Genomic DNA, 16,857 nt, shown 5'->3' on the forward strand with positions numbered 1-16,857 from the left:
TCTTCCGGTATTGATTTGATTAATTGTATAGCTGTTTAGAAAGCATTGCTACCAGACCTGTGTAAAGTGAGTTAAAGATCCATCAGTGTGTAAACACTGCTCTGTTTGATAGTTTATAGTTTTCTAAGATTGAGGGAGAGGGGCGCAGTTAGACAGTCTTTTAAAAAATGTGTGTGTGTGCGGCACATAGAGTTGATCAAATACATAGTTAACATTTAAAGTTTTTTTAAAAAATTACAGTAAAAGATAACATTGCCATTAATCTTCGTTAACATACTTTCCTTTACTTTGAACACATTAATCCCATCATTCTCTCTCTTTTCTAGAGCAGTTTTCCAGTCCTTTTTCATGAGTGTCTCTGTGAGGTGTGATTAAAAAAAAAAAATGCAGTGACTGCTGCTGCCGAGAGCCTCGCCATGGAGAGGCAGCCACGACAGTGCGACTGAAGGCGATCACACGTGCATTATGTGAGGGTTAGAGTGCAGGCAGCTTAGCTTCTGGATTTAGGGGAATTCTGACCCGAGTGCTTTTTGACTAGAATAATTTGGGTGATTATTTAATCTCTGAAACTGTTTTCTTGTCTTCATAGAGGAATAATGACCTTTATTTTGTAAGATTGTGAGAACTAAATGAGGTCATTGTGTGAATGTGTCCATGCAGCCAAGCTAAACACAGAGACACTCAGGAAATGGAAAATTTTTCACCTCAGAGAAATGGTAGATGAAGAGTTAGGTATGCTTTCTCTGATTTACACATCATACAATATATGTCATGTCAAAACGTGACATATGCCCCATAAATAGGCTCTTCTATGTGTCAGTTAAGAATTTTAAAAATGTAATCAAGGCTCAAGAAGCCTGGTACTCATAAAATACGCCTATCTGTAGTTTCACTAGGAATTGAAAGTGGCTCTATCCTTACTCCTGCAGGCAGAGTCCTCCTTGTAATCTTAGTAACTACATACAGCCACTATATATCTTAATAATTCACTTCTGCTACTGAGAGTTTAGAAGCCAAAAGGCACGATGATGGCCAAGGTCCATAGTCTTAATAAAAATGAAGTTAACATCAAGTTGCAAAAAAAAATTATATAAATTTTATATAATTTTGAAGCAAGGTAAAAGACAGGAGATAGTGCCAGTGAAATTGTCTTTATCATGCACAGCAGATGCTCTCTGGTTTCAAAAGGAGTTAGTGTTTCTATTTTAAGATTTTTGTTAGTATGTATCATTTAAAAAAATTAATTACTTACTTAATTAATTTATTTGGTGCAGGGTCTCGTTGTGTAGCTCCGACTGGTAGTGATGCTCCTGTTTTCAGCCTCGCTAGCGCTGGCATCACAGGCGTGCACCGCCACCCCCAGTTTTAGTGGCCGGCTCCTCATGCCCAGGGGTTCAGGGCTAGCACAGCATGTGGTGCTGGGGATTGAACCCAGATTCTTGCGCTTTCCAAGCAGGACTGCTGATCAGTCTCCCCACAATTGTTAGGATTTTTGAATGAAAGTTTAATTGATTTTGATTCTTTAGAGAACTTCTCTATTGACATTGCCTCCTGTATTCTCAGAATGAGGTACTACATAGTAACCATTTTATAATTGGAGGTCTTATGCCCTTTCTAAAGTGATAATTTTATTTACTTAACTTAAAATAACAGATGCATGTAGAAGTGATGGAGGGGGTGAGCTTTTCTTCAACTGGCTTCAGGCTCTTCTTTTTATAAATGAGGCATCTTGGTTACCATCAGGTATTTAACTGGATTTTCAATAGAGTAAACCCACTTCAGAAATACAGACCCTCCATCATTAGAGATTGCTTTAGCCTGCATCGGCTGCTGGAATAACGTACTGCAAGTGGGCATGCACATTTATTTTATCGTGGTTTTGGAGGCTAGGAGGCCACGGGTAAGGCATTGGCAGCTTCATTCTGGTAAGGCTTCCTTGTGGCTTGTGTGCGCCATGCTGCCTTCGTGCGGAGTCCTCGCAGGGTCCTTCTGTGTGCGTCCAAGCGAGGGCGCTGTCCTTATCTCAAAGCCACTCTCCTGCCTGAAGGGCCCGTCCTCGGACCTTCCTTCTTTTTTGTTCCCTCCTTATTGATCCTCTACTTTGTCATATTGGAAATTTGGCTTTCAACCTGTGAATTTTATGGGAATATAATTTTGTGTATAAAAGAGGTAGTTGTTTTTCTCTACCAAAGAATCAAATACAGATGTTTTTAAAAAGTGCATTCTATATCATTTGATATATAATCAAGGAATCTAGATTTCAAGCCTATCTATGGTACCATTGAGATGGGAAATGTATGAAATTACTGATTTGTATTTCTTCCACTTTGAAGTCATTGTATGTGACAAAAACATTTTTACAAGTAAAGGAATCAAAGGTAATAACTTTAAAGTCAAGTGGTTTGTATAATGGAAGAATTACATTGTAAAATTTGACTTTCATGTGTAATCATTGTTTATTTAGGAATAGAATGTATCTGAAAATTAGATTGGGGAATTTGACAACTAACTTTGGAGTTGTATCACTTTCTGTTTACTGTCTTATCAAACCAATTCACATTTTCCAGGTAATATTCTTTTACTCTGAATCAGCTGAGAATTGAAATGGCATATATGTAAGATTTGGAGGGAATAAAGATTGCATATTCGAAAACCAGCAGAAGTCAAGGAGCCATAAACCTGATATGTGTGCCTATTTATCATCCTGTCTCCATCTTCCTTTCTTCTCTCGTCTGATACAGTTCTGAATTTAGATAATATTTGAGGTTCTCAAATATGGTATAAATACATTTCACTGAATATTTGTATTAACACTGCTTTACTTTATACAGTAGCATACTTTCTTTGTTAAGCATGCAAGTCACTGATCCTTGGGATTAATGATAAGCAAATTCTACATTTAATAGTTGGATTTTTTTTTTTTTTTTTTTTTAGGGAAGGGTCTATACGGTGTTCAAGGTCTCCCTACTAGATTGAACTCCTACTCCTAGTGATCTGCCTGTTTACAGCCTCCCAAGAGCTGGGATTCCAGGCGTATACCACCACGCCCAGTCTCATTTGCCATTTCAGTGCACCCTGGGGTGGGGCTGATAGGGCAGGCCTGACAGGGCAGGCCTGGGGGATCAAATCCCTGGACCCAGCCCCTGACAGGGCAGGCCTGGGGGATCAAATCCCTGGACCCAGCCCCTGTGCCTGCTGGCAGGCGCTTTAATCTGCTGAGCTATTTGGCTGGCCCTAATAGTTGGATGTTGATGTTAGCTCAAATTACTTTGTCTTACCATTGGATGAGTGTGTGTGTGTATGTGTGTATGACTAGAATTTGGCATCTCTTTAAAACAATATATAAGTGATTTGGCATCTCTTTAAAACAATATATAAGGAAACAAACCTTTGAGACTTAACACTTTTGTGTAAAAACTTATAAATATATTTGTCAAATGTATCATTTCATTTCTGTGTTTATTGACCAGAGGATAAGTAGTATAATTTTGTAGATATCAGTTTAATTGATTAAAAGACATTTTAATTCTTTTCTGTGTTTGAATTCAGACTCTTAAAAGCTATTTCTGAAATTACTCAAATTCAGAAATACAAATTTTAGCAGCGTATTTTTTCCACTCTAGTGTTAATTTACAGATTGTAAAATTCTGTACTTCAAATGGTGCTTCTCTGTAGGTAAGGAGAACATAAATATATTTGAGCATGACTTCTCTCTGTGCATTTAATGCCACTCTGAAATATGTTGTATAAATTACATGTTTTTATTTTTGAAATCTGTGCTCTCTGATCGTCCATTATAGAGGAGTATACTTCCTGAGGAAAGGAAATGAGCTAATAGGAGGTGTGTAAGTCGGCTTCCTTGGCTGTGACGAATACCAGAGATAATCAGGTTTTAAAGAGAGCATGTGTATTTTTGCTGTAGTTTTAAAAGTTGTAGTTCATGATCAGGCAAACCTAATGACTTCATGCCAGGGTCGGGGTGCTGGTAGGATAGTAGGAGCACATGCCAGGGAGCGTGGGGTAGAACAGACGGCTGGCCTCTGGCTGGGGAAGGACAGAGAGACAGGGCCCACCTGGAAGCTCTGCACCACCTCCTTCAACATACATGGGGTTTTTTGGTGCCAGGGATTGAACTCAGGACCTTGGCATTTGCCAGGCAGGCACGTAAGCCACTGAACTGTTTCCCCTGTCCTACTTGTGGATTTTTGAGAGACATTCCAAATCCAAATTACAGTGAGTGAGATTGTTCTTGCCATTTATTTCTAAGAATCTATGTGCATTTAAATGTTAAATACGTACTGCATTTACTGGATATTGTATCTATTCCCATCAGTATATGTATATCTGTGTGTATATGTATAGCTTTTTCATAGGACCTCTTCAAGATGCAAAGGGACTTAAATTTATACTAGCAGATCTAAAACTTGAAGCGTCAGGCACATGTGGAGTATGCTTCGTAAACATTAGGTGGATTAGTATGATAGAAATTCACATTTTATTAATCAACTATTATGTTGAACTTGGTGTTAATAAGCATCCTCTGGTTATATGGAGATAATTATTTTTCCAGATTGAGTTCAGAAGAGTGTTATGGATTAAAGGTTTCTCTGAACTTAGAAGGTTACAATTAGTCTTATACTCAGTAAATGTTAGTGGGCCTGAGAACTTAAAGTGAACAGCAAAATAATGTTGGGTACCTGCTGACTTATTTTTCATGTACATTTTATCAGCAAGTATTTCTTTTTTTTTTTTTTTAATGTATTTAGGACAGGGTCCACAGGGTCTCACTGTGCATCTCCAACTCGTAGTGATCCTTCAGCCTCCCAAAAGCTGGGATTAGGGTGCGTGCCACCATATCCAGTCTCAGTTGCAGTTGCAGTGCTCCTGGGGGTGGGGCTGACACTGCAGGCCTGGGATCCAACAGCAAGTGCTTCTTAAACTTAGCCTTCAAACTAATGTTTCTCTAGCGTTATAGGAACCACTTCTGAAGGCTGTGAGCTTTAAAGAGAGGCTAAGTGGGCCTGGACTCAGTTGCTGTGTACCAAAAAGGTTTGCTGAGGCCCACTTTTAGGTGTTTTATTCCAGAAGGTATTTTGAGGTTTTCTCTAGGCTGATGTATGAAACTGATAGATAAGAACATTGCATTTTGGTTTCATATTGCTTTTTATAACCTGCTTAGTTTAGTTTCCAGTTGCTCTACCTCTGGTAGGCCTATAGTAATTACTATTTTTTTTAAAAAAAGTCAATGAATTATGTAATTTTTCACTGTTCTTTAACATTTACTACAAAGCTGCTTGTTAATGCCTCCTCATGGCGCAAGTTTTCCATTTGAGGTGATGTTGAAGGTGCTCAGCTTTACCATTGACAGTTGGACTTGCATAGCTTTCCTGATAATGGGGTGGACACAGAGAAACTGGTTATTTCAGTGCTGGGGATTAAAACCAGGGCCTCTTGCACCCTAAGCAAGCCCAATGAGCTATATCCACAACCCTGGAACTGGCATCTATATAGGACTTAATTCCCATTTAACATTTTTTTCTTTCCTGGTACCGGGGATCAAACTCAGGACCTTGCGCATGCCAGGCAGGTGCTTATGCCGTTGAGTTGTCTTCCTGGCCCTCTTGGTTCCCATTTAAATGATGAATATTCTTGATCAGAAAATTTGGGACACCAATGAGCTACAGAATGTTATAGTACAGGTTCTCTTGTGTCCTGAGTCCTCACTAACTTTGAAGGGCTAATACCAAAATGTTATTTCTCTAGAACATAGGCTCTTGAACTTAACATCAGTATCTGTCTGAATATCAAATGCCTTAGACATAACATAGAACAGGTATTTTCCATCAATCATCGATATGCTAAACTTTAAATCTGTCTTACAAAGACAATATACAATGTATTAATTACTGTAACTGTCCTACTAACCTGTTTTGAAACTCTCGCTGCTACTTCTTTCTCAATAAAATTAATATAAAAAGTGAATTTTGTTCTGATAAATTATGTTACACAAATTGCAATGAAGAATTAACTGAGGCATACAGTACAGTCTACAAAATGTGAGGTTCATGTTAGAGCAGTACACATCATCTGTCCAGCTGAACAGTACTCAGATGAACATGCTCATGAAATTTTTCATTCCCTCATTCGAGTTTTTTAATACCAACAATGCTTTCAGCATTTTTAGTGTTACAAATCGAAACAAGTTTATTACAAAAATATCAATAGAGAAAATTTGAAATCAGCAGCCACTATCAGAACTCCATAAACTCCAAATCCCTTTCTACAGCAGCTATTTTGTCAGGCCATTTGGAGGACAGCAGAATATGGAGCATCTTTTACTTGATTTGGTAAAGTAAACATTTAAATGAATGATAAATTTTTCAGGTTTGGTAATTTAGTTGTTCCTGCTAAAATGATGAGCACTGCCTTTATTATTCACTTCGGGGTTAACTTTTTAGAGAACAAACACAAGACAACTCTACTAGAGCTATTATAGTCTATTTCATTGATAACTAAGGTGCCCCAGTCCTGCTGCCTTTTATGAGTTTTTATTTAACCATCAAAACTAGAATTTTCTTACTATTTCCATTATAACAGGACACTTTATATACTAGAGTTTCTAATATGCCTCTGAAAAAATATTTAGAAATTTTACTTCCTAATTCTTATAAGTATTCGTATCTGCATCTAGATTTTCAAATGCATAATGCTTACTGTTGCTTCCCGGAGTTTAATCAGGAAGGCAGAAACTTCAGGTTTTTTTGACATAACTTTAAGTGGTCTAATTTTTTATGGTCTGCAATATGATTTTTCAAAATCATGTACAGTCAAAAGCATCTGTGACTTTATTGCACATATACACTGATAAAAGATTTCTTTAAAGAAAATGGCAACAACAGTGGGTTAAGTATATTTGAAATGGGGGGGGGGTGTTTTGAGGAGGATTAATTGCATTTTGTCTTTAATGAATTTTTTTTAAGTTTAACAACAACAAAAGGACCCTACCTAAGTCAGTGTGTCAAAGTTAAAGGAGAAGGGAAATTGTAGACACAGCGCTTGCCTAGAGTGTTTGAGGCCCTTGGTTTTATCCCTAGCACTGCCTCCAAGCCCCCCCAAGAAAAGTTCTGGGGAAAATCTAAATCCAACTTGTAGATTTGAAGGAAGACTACAAAGAGGAGGAAATGTAGAAGTCCAGAGAATCTAAATACAATCCTTTTGTGGTTTGAAGGAGATTTATATAAAGTTAAACTGGGAAACTGGTGAAAAGAAAGGTGTGAGTCTTAAGTATCATGGTGAGTGTGTTTTTTCCCCTTTCCTAAAGGCATATGAACTACTGAATATTTTTGAGCAGGTGATACAAATCGGATGGCTTGGGAAGGAGAAAAGATAGTCAAGAAGGTGTATTTACAGGATAGCTGAGATTATCGTACTACTAAGTTCCATCAGTTTTATTATATTTATTTATTTGGCACAGGCTGTCGCTACACAGCTCAGACTTGTAGTGATCCACCTGTTTCAGCCTTCCCAGTGCTGAGATTACAGGTGTGTGTCACCATGCCTATTTCCCTGACTGGCACCACACTCCCGGGGCATGGCTGACACAGCGTGCAGGACCAGGGATCAAACCCAGGTCCTTGCGCTTGCCAGACAGGTGCTTAGACCACTGAGCTATCTCCCTAGCCCTCCATCAGTTTTTTGAAAGTAGCAGTTAATGTTTAAAATTTGCACTTTGACTAACTCTGTGTGCTAATATCTGTATTCTGAGCAACTACGTCAAAGACAGCAATGTGCAATACAAAAACCATGGATGAATACCTCATCTCTTGTTCTTCTAAGTGAATGTTGTTCCTAATGTCATACCAGTTGCTATTATATCTCTTTAAGTTTAAAGTGCCTTCTTAGGCAGATGCAGGGGCCTGGAGTTCGATCCCTGGCCCTGCCCTGCTGGCCCTGCCCCTGGGATGAGCTGAGATGGCGATTGAGATTGGACGTGGTGGCGCACGCCTGTAAGCCCAGCACTTGGGAGGCTGTAAATAGGATTGCTACAAGTCCTATCTACACAGTGAGACTCTGGACCCTCTCCTAAAATATAAATAAATAGTAAAAAGGACAAGAAAAAAATAAGATTTATTGAAAAGAAGAGTTAATGTTTAATTATTTGACCAATCGTACATACCTATGTCTGGTAATCTGAGTGGCAGAATTTAGGATAAAAATATATAACAACCATTTTTAACTTTCTATTCTTGTTTTGAAATTCTGCATCATGCATATTGATGTATGTTGCTCTGTTTCTGTCTTTGTTTTTATTCTTACTTTTGCTTTTGTTTTTACTCTTTAAAATTAAGAAAGAATAAATACAAAAAAGTAAAGGTTGGTCTAGGGGGCTTTAGCACTAACCTATGTAAGGAGAAGCACATTCGTTCTTCTAGTGGGTGTTGACAGTTATAAATGGTACTGTGTGAGAGCTGCTAAAATGTTGCAGATGGAAGTATTCATTTTACAACATCAAATAAGGACTTTGTCAATTCACAGGACAAAAATATATGGATATTTTTTATAAATGGATATTTAAAGGACATTTATGAAGAGTTTCTGAAGCATTTGATACCTATTTAACCTCTGTATATGTGTTTTGTTATCATAAATTTAACTTTCACTGTTTTTCTCAAATAATATGAATTTCAGGTATCTACCACTGAATCACTTTTAAAACTACTAATCTATAGAGGTTAGCAATAGACTGAACTTATTTTAGAGGTCTAGAAGAATAATAGGAGGGAAACATAATAAAGGTTGTTGAAAAGGAATCAAAGATATGCTTTTGATTTAGGTGTGAGTGTTCAGAAAAGTTCTAATGCTGTTATCACAGTAAGGCGGTAGCTAGGCATGGCGGCACGTGCCTATAATCCCAGCACTTGGAGGGCAGAGGGAGAAGGATTGCTGTGAGTTTGAGGACAGCCTGGGTTGCATACTGAGTTTAAGGTCCGCCTTTAGCACATAGCAAGGCCCTGTCTCGAAAATAAATAAACAAAGAAGTAAGGCAATAGTGGCAGAAGCTGATTTGAGGAGGGTGAATTTTGGGATAGGCTAGATTTGAATCTTGGAAAAGCTACACATATGATTATATTTAGGATATAGTAATAAACTCAAGATGAGTGTAGAAGAGATTGGGCATATATACCTTAAGAGAGGTAGAGCCAAAACAATGAAAATTAGTGAGAATAGTTAATACACCTCTAAATATAATTTTTGACAAACACCCACCTACTTGTTAAATAAAATCTGAAGGGAAGAAAAACAATGAGATCACTGGTGGAAGAAAGTACCAGGTATACTGCCATGGAAGGTAAGGAAGAACTGCACCAATGCTGAAAATTTGAGAGACATCACACTGCCTTAAAAAGAAGTCCGTCTGGCAGAAGCCATTCTCACAGCATACTCAAGGCAGAAACCATATTATGTATTGTTTTCAATATTCTTTCTTTCAGTACCAAGCATTTGATTTTCTTTTTAGCTGGAACTCTTTGTTTAATCACTGTCTTCATGGAGTAATCTATAATGATTCACAAATCCATTCCTGGAAGCATAGGATTCATCATCTATAAATATAGTTGTAATACTGTATTCTTATCTTGAAATATGCTACCTCCAGCTGTTTCAAATCAAAGCTTATCCAGGTAATAATGCCATTTTCTCAAAGGCACAGAAATGGTTTTCTTTAAAATGTCATCAGCAAGCATACTTCCTAGATGCTGCATCCGTAGGACTTACATGTATTATAATTGGCATCACAGAGGGACGGGGAGTGAAATCCTCATGGTAGCTCTTCTTCTGCATCAAGTGTAATGGCTCTTTATATAAGTGTACTTTATCTTTAATAAAAATCCTTTAGAAAACTCTTTGGAGTAGCTGGGCCATCTGTATGTGCAATTTCTAGGCTAAGAATACAGCTTAGTTATAGCCATTTTTGTTTCTACCTGTACAGACCATTGGGAAGGGTATACAGGACTCAAGGCCCATGTAGTAGCAATGGTTATGGTGAGCATTGCCGCTGTTACGTGCATTATTACATGCTTATTTCCCTCTTTGTATATGTATGTAAGCAATTTAAATGAATTGTTTGAGCTTCTGACTAAACAACAACAACAAAAGGATAGGATTTAAATCCCTCCCTCCCTCCCTCCCTCCCTTCCTCCCTTCCTCCCTTCCTCCCTTCCTCCCTCCCTTCCTCCCTTCCTTCCTTCCTCTTTCTTTCCATGGCCCATTATTTGAAATTTGAGCTGTAACACCTTTAGGCAGTGATCATTCTAGTTTGCAAGTTCATTTCCTCATTACTGGCGCTTTTCTACCATCTTGGGAAGAACAGATCACTACTTTCCATTTGCTGAAATAAGCTTATTTCCATATGCCACTGTCAATTAAGTCAGGCACACACTGTTCTTTATATTTGATCTTCACATTAACTTGGTGAGAGTTAAGTACATTTTTCTTGAGCATTTTCTTATGAAACTCTATATATATCGACCACCTAGATTTGGCATGAACATTTTGCTGTATTTATTATGTATCTGTTGTTTATCTGTTCTGTGAATTCAGTTGAAAATAAAATATAAGCACCATTTCATTTCCTCTAAATATTTCAGCATGTATATAATAGATTACAGTGTGGCATTTATGTGCAAGTTTTTCTTATGAAAAATCTAGATTTCGTGAAATACACAAATCTTAAAAGAGTACACTCTAAGGTTTGATATATGATACAGCAGTGTAACCCAAACGCTTACCTCAATGTAGCATACAACTATTGGTGAGTGTTGCGTTTTGTTCCCCTTTTTAGTTAAGGGAATTGAAGCATAGAGAGGCAAAATAATCTGCTTCAGGTTATGTTGCTGACAAGTGGCAGTGGGTCCAGGGAGACAGCTCAGCAACTTAAGCGCCTGCCTGGCAAGCGCCTGCCTCGGAAGTCCTGAGATCAGTCCCTGGTACCAGAGAAACCCAAACAAACAAATACAAACAAAACCCCCCATACGTGGTACTGTTGGAATTCAAACTTGCAGGCTCTCTGCAGGGGTTGTGTTCCTAATCACAACCTCATACTCGCTGTGTATTATCTTTTCATGTTTGGGCACACAACTATAACGTCTTTGTTTAATGGAAATGTGTAGACGTGGAAGTAGTGTTCTGGATGTAGTGAGAGTAGAAGTACTGTACTAGAACTGCCCATTTCTCATGAGAGGCTTATGGTAGGAAAAATGAAGGAGGACATTTCGTCATGACAGAGAAGTTCTCTTCATCGCAGTACTAGAGGGATCACATATAATGTCTGAACTGGCATCCTTGATTGCTTCCATGCATATTGGTAATGTGATAGGGCACTTCCAATGATGACCCTGAAATTCAGGAAATCCTAACATGCTGTTTGAATAATTAAGGGTTAATTATATTCAGTACAGTTATGGATTAATTGGGTTTTTTTGATACATTCTAATTGGTAGTAAGTTGCTCACCTGTATGTAGTGACACATATTGATAACTGAGATTCCAAAATAATAAAAATGACCAATAAATCATATCATGTAAGTTGACCAGGACTCTTTTTTCACTACTCAAAGAATAAGAAAACAGCTGTCCTTCAGGTTTTTTTTTTTTTTTGAATTTGGGTTTTTTTTTTAATGAATTTTTAAAAATTGTAAGTTATCATAGTTAGCAAAATGTAACTGTCACTAGAGGGCAGAGTAGTACTGTACTTTGGGCCATATTTGAAAATTTCTGGTTTAAAAATTGTTAAACATAATGGAAAATATTGATGCGCAATTGATAGAAATTTCTCTGCAAAATTCTTACTGGCTTGTCTTGCTGTGAAATCCAATAACATGCTTTACACTTGTATCAAAGGAGCTTTTCTGGCAATTACATTGATTGCTTCCAAAAGGGCATGATTATTTACGAGAGTGTAAGTATCCCTCAAGAGAAAATACTAATGCTTATGAAGAGTGGCGCATTAAATCATTCCTACCACATAGAGCTCGCTGAAATGGGACTGTAGCACAGTCAGTGGGGGAGACGGGAAGGAGCCGGGAGCTTCGAGACCAGTTCTTTCCTGGTACTTAACTGAGAACTCCCTGGAAGGAAGATCTTATTTTTGTAGCCAGATCAAACGTATTAGATCAAGATTTAGAAATTATAAGTTGTAAAAATATTTAACTCTAGTTCCTTTTTTAAATGTTAAAATGTGATCTAGTGACTGTTTCTATTCTAAATTTACCATTCTGATATATTTTCTGATTTATTTATATATATTTAAATATTCTAGTAAGAAGTAGGTCAGAAAATTTTTTTTCTGAACTCTGGGCAATTTTAATTTAGAAAAAGATAAGATCTATATTATATCTGTATCTAATGGGAACAACATATGATATTTTAAAAAATGAAGCAATGTCCTTTGGTGATCCTTGATCCCTTTTTTCTTCCTTTCTTTTTTTTTTTTTTTTTTTGGTGCCAGGGATTGAACTCAGGATCTTGCACTTACCAGGCAGGTGCTTATGCCACTGAGCCATTTCCCTAGCTCAGCAATAGCTCTTGGAATCAGAAGATTTGAGGCTTATTACCAGTTATTTGCTTGTGACCTTGAGCAAGTTACTTGTACAACTTTATTTTTAAAATGGAGAAAAAAATTCCTTGTTTACAACTAACTGTTTTGACAATTGTGAATGTCTTTGTACGTATCTTTAAAAAGAAAGCCTTGTAAAGATGAATTGTAATACACACACACACACACACACACACACACATACACATATATTCAACCAAATTTGAGCAGTCACATTGGAATGATTGATTATATCATAAATCTAGCAATATGAGGCTACCTAAAACATGTGCAGAAGCACCAGCAATGTGGTTTCAAATCCAAAACTCAAGATTGTAGATGTCTCTTCTCTGTCTCTGAGTTTCCCCGGCTGCTTAATCTCTTTGTAAGTCCTGACTCTTGCACTCCTGTCAGCTCTGTTCCTATCCTTTGGTTATCTCCATGTTTTCTCTCTGTGTTTCTCCTGACTGTCTTGGTCTCTCTCTGTGTTTTTCTTGTCCCAGGCACCCACAGGAAGACCCCAAGCCTCTAGCGGTACCTCGTATCATCTCCAGCATGTTGTAGATGTGGAGGATTCCCTGGGATATTGAGAAATACCAGAGGCGAATTGTTCCACTGTAGTAAGTCAATCAGCATTTATAAAATGACTACTGTTCACAGAGTACAGTATACTTTGAGGCAAGAGAAAGAGAGCGGGCCCAGTGCAGAAGAAATAGACCTGGGTACTCTTCTCAGTATCTCCTGCACGCTGCAATCACGTACAAATGAAAACTTAAAAAAAGTAAAGGTGACAAGTATGTGAGTGAGTTGCGTTGTAAATGTGTTGAAAGGATTGGGGTTAATGAAGTATAAAAAGCCAGGTGATAGGTTTCCTGCATTAATTTAAAATTAGGTTTTGAAATATGATTGGAGGAGAGTGGAAGAAAGAGAGGGTGGAAGGCAGGAATTTCTGTGGGGCTTCGGCAAACCTGGTCACTTGCCTGAGCAAAACTCCGATTGGGACAGCTGGGAGATTACAGTGCCAGCTTGTGCCCTTTCAGTACCTAATTTTCCTAGAGCTTCCAGTCTCAGAAAAATATTGAAAAATACAGTCAAGTTGTAACATTCCATAAACATAATTGGCATCTATTGCCAGTTTTAGAATATTTTATAGAATTTAAAGGTAAATTGTGATATGAAGTGATGGAATTACTGTGATAAAATTAATATAAATTATCAGAACATTTAAATGCTAAGATCACTTAGGAGAGTAACTATAATATAACAAGTTTGTTTAGTATTTGTGTTGGGAATTTTTTTATTGAGTCTTCCCTCGGAGGTTTTACCAGACCTACACAATGGTTTTCAGAGTCTGACATAAGAGTTTGCTAAGAATGGAATCCCAATGCTTTTAGCTGTAATGTTAAGCAATCTGTTTAGCAACATGGAATTAGTTTCCTTACATGTAAACTAGGGATGAAAATGTTTACCTCAAACAGTTGTGTGAATTAGAAGTAATAATTTTATTAAGTTCTGACTCCATGCTAGGTACCTGTTACTTGAAGATACTTAAAAATACCTTTGAACTAGTTAAGTATAAGTTTATTTCTGGTAGTCTTTTAAAAAAGAAGTAACTCCATGGTATTTTAAAGATGCTGTATATACAAAGAATATTTATAATGTGTGCTAAGGCACAAAGAATATTAACATGCATAACTGAGCGCCAACCTTACTGTGTGCCCACGCTAGAGTTGGCTGCCTCTCTTGACTCCCTCACCTCTCAGCGAGTTGAGAGCTTCTTCCAGGTTTTTCTTTATAGTTTTTCATTTGTGTATTCCCTACGTTTATTTTTGCTTACTGTTGGATTTCATATAAATAAATTTTCCTGCAACTTCGATTTCTTTTTGTTACAACATCACATTAAGAGTTGTCCCTGCTTTACTTGCAATTCATTTATGATTGAAGTTTTGTATACTTCATTGTATGAACATATCACAATTAACTTTCTTTTATTGGCTGTTCAGGCTGCATGTGTGTGTATTATTGGAAATAACCTTTGGAGTAGAAATTCTTAGAGTCCTACACGTGCCTCCTTCATTATTTCCCTAGGACATGTGCTCAAGCATAGAGCTGCTCAGTCCAAGATATGCCCAACCTCAGACTCAAGATAATGCATTTCATACTGCCATTAGCAGTGTTAAAGTGTTTGTCTTTCTCCTATAGTTAAAATTATTAGATTTCTGTCCAGTATATATATCATACATTTACAAATGGTCCTTTCTGAATATTACCATATCTGAGCAGACATTGAAAAGTAGAAAACATTTTTAAAAGTACCTATGACATGATCTCAGTAATAACCTAGATGACCCTTGCTTTTCTAAAGTCAGTTTTATTATTTGCAGCAGTTAACTTTTATTTCTTTCAGCTTTCTAGTCATTATTCACACTTTTCCTCAAATCCAGTTAAGTCTAGATATCCTTAAATAGCTGGCTATGTTTGCTCACTGTTTTTTCCTCCAAAAAACCACATCATATTAATAGTGTTCTCTGATAATAAATTAAAAATGTCAGCTCTTTCTAACTTCAAAAGACTTGGCAGAGATATATACATATTTTTAATGGTTTCTTTTCTTGTTTTCTCCTTAATCCAAGTTAAAGTGGACAAAGAGTGACCCACAGAGGACTGTTTGCAAGCTGCAGTGATTTGATCAACCCATGTTTTCCTTGCATTGCACAAGTTACAGATTGAGTACATTAATTACTCTAGTTGTAGCTGCCACTCTCTGCCCCTTTGTGTCCTTCAACCACTTTTTTCTTAGCCAGTAGTTCTTTGGGTATCTGAGGATACTTTTACATTGTGTTCCAATTTTAATATCAAAAGCTCATTCTCACCTCATAACGGGTATTTTGGGGGCCCAAAATTTTAACTGACAGAGCTGAGTATTTTGTCCATCGTGAAGCTTGTTGCCACTATCCAGTACATCCATTTTCTAGAGTTTTCCAGGGAAAGAGCAGGGTCTAACCTGTTCCTTAGTATTTAACTATTTAATAGATGTTTATTGAATAGAGACAGAAAGATAGAAATGAATAAGCCCTGTAGCGCCCTTCTTCAGTGACAGTAATTTTCCTAAAAGCACTGGTTGAAAATGTTATGAATATCACAAATAATTCTACTAGCAAGTGGCTTTATTAATCCATAAACATCATCTCTTGAGCTTCACTCTGCTTTTTAGTGAAATGACAGTGGAATATTTTGTGTTCTACCTTAATCAAATGAGAAGTAGTTTCTCACTATTTGTGTCCTACTACCAGTGCCTAACTTAATCTGCTTCACTTGACTTTAGGCCTGTAACTGGGTCACAGCAGCTCAGCAGTATTGGTTCCCATGGTCATAGCCAATAGGCCATACATTGAACTTTGCGTCCTTTGAGTAATTTAGGTTGATTTATTTATTCTAGAGCAAAAATACATTTATTTTTAAGAATGCATGACTGACTCTGTTTTCCACTTTCATTCATCAGGCAGCCCAGCCTTTGTTCGGTACAAAGCTTAGCTTCTGGCTTCTTCTTTCTTTTTCTCTTCCTGTAGCCCTACAGGAATGACCAGAGTAGCTTGTCCTAGTCTTTGTTGTTTGAATTACATCCTATCTAAGACAGGCAGTATTGGTTTCTGTATGTTGAGCTTTTCCTTGAAGTCAGGATTTGTTCTGTCTGGTTCTAGAGGTGAACTGTCTGTTTCTCTCTGGTTCCTGTCCTAGGAGCTCTTAGCTTCTAGATGAGTTCCTTTCCTTACTGTCTTCACTTAGTCTTTCGGTTGTTATTGCAGGGACTTGCATTGTAGCTGTGCCACACTTTCCAGGGTTACTTGAATTCTCAGATTCTCACATGACATATTGTCTAGTATGTGACTTGTCCAGCTTCATTTTGTGAATGCCTCTGAACTCTGCACCAAAGGGAAGAAAGGTGCCAGAGATCAGGATGCAAAAGGCAGAGAACACAACTGTATCTTCTCTCTAAAGATTATGAACACAGCTGTGTCAATCCTGAGGGCCCTGGCCAGAGATCTATGAGTCTGATTTAGCCAAACTCAAGTATGTTCTTTCTGACGTTTTTTAAGGGACTCAGAATGATCTACTGTCATGATGTTACTGATATACCTTATGAAAATCAAGGTTGACCGAATTTAGGCTAAGAAAAGAATGGGACAGAAGAATTTTGTAGCTAAAAAGGAGGAAAAAAGGGGACACTTGTTTAATGAAGGACTTATTTCTAACAATCACTTAAT

At 37.4% G+C, this 16,857-nt stretch overlaps 1 protein-coding gene across 11 annotated transcripts in view; it reads left to right on the forward strand.

Moving 5' to 3' along the window:
- The window catches only part of Bbx (BBX, HMG-box containing), a 271,278-nt gene that overhangs the window by 109,446 nt on the left and 144,975 nt on the right, over nucleotides 1-16,857 (forward strand). Inside the window, exon 4 of one of the 11 annotated variants that reach the window (XM_023704099.1) lies at nucleotides 13,096-13,212. The exons of the other annotated variants lie outside the window; for them this stretch is intronic. The gene's annotated coding sequence lies outside the window, so the exon portion shown is untranslated. The remainder of the gene's footprint in view (nucleotides 1-13,095; nucleotides 13,213-16,857) is intronic. 11 annotated transcript variants of the gene reach the window in all.

Source organism: Octodon degus, unplaced genomic scaffold, assembly GCF_000260255.1.
Source record: "Octodon degus isolate 3935 unplaced genomic scaffold, OctDeg1.0 scaffold00187, whole genome shotgun sequence".
NCBI classification, from domain to species: Eukaryota; Metazoa; Chordata; class Mammalia; order Rodentia; family Octodontidae; genus Octodon; species Octodon degus.